At 39.6% G+C, this 3180-nt stretch overlaps 1 pseudogene; it reads right to left on the reverse strand.

Moving 5' to 3' along the window:
• Positions 1-749: 749 nt before the first annotated feature.
• Positions 750-1724, reverse strand: LOC144240392 (glyceraldehyde-3-phosphate dehydrogenase pseudogene; annotated as a pseudogene).
• Between the last annotated feature and the right edge of the window lie 1456 nt (positions 1725-3180).

Here is a 3180-nt window from a genome sequence, read left to right on the forward strand (position 1 = left end):
GTATCATTGACAAATGGATAAAGAAAATGATACTATATATAAGTATATATATGATTATACATATACATTCAGCTCTAATACATATATAATCTGAATATTATTCCATTTGTGTGTCAATTTCTAATATAAATGCAGAACAGAAAGCATTAATGCAAGTCAAAATGTTCAGTGAACATGTTTCAGCAGTTCAACTTTATAACAATTATAAATAAACCTATTAAATTTTTCTGGACAATGCCAACATTTGGATTTTTTTTTAAAAAACAAGTACGTTTCTTATTGATGACAATAGAGTTTGTGGCATTTTTATTATACAGTAGATTCTATCCATTCACTATACTTTTCTAACGTCGTCCTACATGCAAATATACGTTTTTAATGTCTGTCTTCTGTGATCTTCCTGTCAGTTTGTTATTAAAATACATTAAACAACAGAAGAGAAAGAGAGAAATCCTGCCATCCATTACAACATGGATGAATTTGGAGGGTGTTATGGTAAATGAAATTTATTTACATGTGGAATCTAAATACACATATTTTGGAAGGGTAAAGTATATTTTTTTGATTCAACATAATAAGGTCAGGTCACCCCCAACCCCTCTTCTTCTTCAGGGGTTCTGGGATGGGAATTGTATAGAGGGTAGGAGACTCACAGTGTGTTAGGGGATGAGTTGGGGCAAGGACTCCCCAGCAGCTGGAGGTCTCTATCTTCCTCCTGTTCTCACTGGGACTGGTGGTTCAGGGGGCTCTTACTCCTTGGAGGCCATGTGGACCTGGTTGCTGTAGCCATGTTCATTGCCATACCAGGAATAAGCTTAACAAAATGATCACTGAGGACAATGCCAGCCTCAGCACTGAAGATGGAGTAATACCGTTACTGTTAAAGTCACAGGAGACAAACTGGTCCTCAGCGAAACCTAGAATGCCTTTGAGTGGGCCTTCTGATGCCTGCTTCTCTACCTTCTTGATGTCATCATATTTGGCAGCCTTCTCCCGGCAGCAAATCAGATTTCACAACTGACACGTTGGGGTTGGGATTAAAGAAGGCCATGCCAGTAAGTTTCCCATTTAGCTCAGGAATGACTTCACCTACAGCCTTGACAGTGACAGTAGAAGCAGGGATGATATTCTGGGCAGCCCCTCAGCCATTACGCCACAGCTTCCCAGAGGGTCTGTCCACAGTCTTCTGGATGGCAGTGATAACATGGACTGTGGTCATGAGTCCTTCCATGATGCCAAAGATGTCATGGATGACTCTGGCCAGAGGGGCCAAGCATTTGGTGGTGCAGGAGGCATTGCTGACAATCTTGAGGGAGTGTCATATTTCTCATGGTCCACACCCATCATATAAACATAGAGGCATCAGCAGAAAGGGCAGAGATGATGACCCTTTGAGTCTCAAGTGATCCCCTGCCTTCTCCTTGGTGGTGAAGAATCCAGTGGATTCCACAACATAGCACAAGCATCACTCTATTCACTACTGGAGAGATTTCACTCTTGGAAGATGGAGATGGGCTTTCTATTGATGACACATTTCCAGTTCTCAGCCTCAGCTGTGCCATTGGATTCATCATGGGGAGAAACTTACTGAAGATGTAGACCAGGTCATTGAGGTCAATAAATGGGTCACTGACGGTGACAATATCCACTTTGCCAGAGTTAAAAGCAGCTCTGGTGACCAGATACCCAATACAACCAAATCTGTTTACCCTGTCCTTCACCATTGTGTCTTGTGGAGGTGACTGGCACCGCACAGAATATGCGGCTCTCTATCCAATGAAGGAAGAGCAGAGAGCTTGAATACATATACTCTTAATGTAATCATTTCAATAGAAAAGATCAGTTTCAAAGTATGTTTTATTTGGTGACAAACAACAGTAATATAGTCATGGGCTAATTGTAAAAATCCTTTTAAGTTCTTTAAAGTTTTTGATAAAAGATAAAAACAGTTCTCTAGAGATCATTATGTTTACTGCATATCTGCTTTGGGAATGAGGTCAGGCATAATTAATTAAATTAATGATGCCCTTAACTGTTATTATAAAGTGATTTTAGCAGTTGTAGTTTCTCAGGGATGCATTTTATAAATTTTGCTTTGTAACTATATTCGGTAAGTAGATATTTAAATTTGTCCACCATTATGCAAAATCTTTGAGTTGTTTTGGTTAGGAAAAACAAAATGGGGAATATTCAAAAGATGAAATATCCAACTGAATAAGCAAGTTGTGTCTCAAGTGGTATATAGTTTTTTTTATTGGGGACTTTTTTTTTCCTAGCTTGGTTTATAGATGTCTGTCAGTAGAGAGAGTGAGATTCCTTGAGCCTTAGATTGTTTGCTTCTAATGGGGCCACAGTGATATCTTTTTAATAGTATTATTTAATCATAATTAGTGTCTTGATGTTAAATAAACATGAATTATCATTTTTGATTGGGTTCCTACATCTTATGAGGAGTGTGAATTTGGACTTGTCCACAGCTCATGATATAGTTCTGTGATTTTTAATCCTTATCCCAATCCTCCACTGTAAGTACTGGCTAGACAGGAAGTTTCCTGGTAGCTTTTGGAGGCTGAAAGATGGAGATTTTCTCATCATCTTTTCATTTATTGGGCAGTTTTTCAATGAGTTATGTTTTGTGTATGGAATAGGCTTAGGAATTCCCCAGGCTTACACCAATGGGTTAATAAGGCATAAAGAAGTACAAAGCCATAGGACGCTCACACCCAAGTTTGGGTAAACAAGATTAGGCACATAAGGATAGAGAGGGGGTGGCTAAGATCCCCAGAATAAAGTAGGGAGGGGCAAAGGCCCCCAATACATGGGTATATGAAATAAACAAAACTAGGCATTCAGGGTGGAAGCATCCCCCAATTTAGTACTATAGCAAAAGGCTGCTTTCACAGGAAGGAAGGACCAAGTTAGGGAAGCAGGCGGAGCTATAGACTGTTGCACTGTGCTGCTGGTGAAGGTGTCCAGGGTGGAGAGGAGTGACAAAAGAAAGGTGCTTATTAACCCTGAGGTCATGTGTCCAACCTGTTTTATCCCCTATGCTAGCTTAGATAAACAGAGGTGGTGCCTGATGTTCTTTGTTTGCTAATATTTGGATGTGCTACTGGCTATTTTTCTACTCTAAAAGGAGGAAAAACCAAACCAACCTAAACAAACTGTACCAACATGCTA

Source organism: Crocuta crocuta, unplaced genomic scaffold (genome assembly GCF_008692635.1).
Source record: "Crocuta crocuta isolate KB4526 unplaced genomic scaffold, BGI_CrCroc_1.0 scaffold247, whole genome shotgun sequence".
NCBI classification, from domain to species: domain Eukaryota; kingdom Metazoa; phylum Chordata; class Mammalia; order Carnivora; family Hyaenidae; genus Crocuta; species Crocuta crocuta.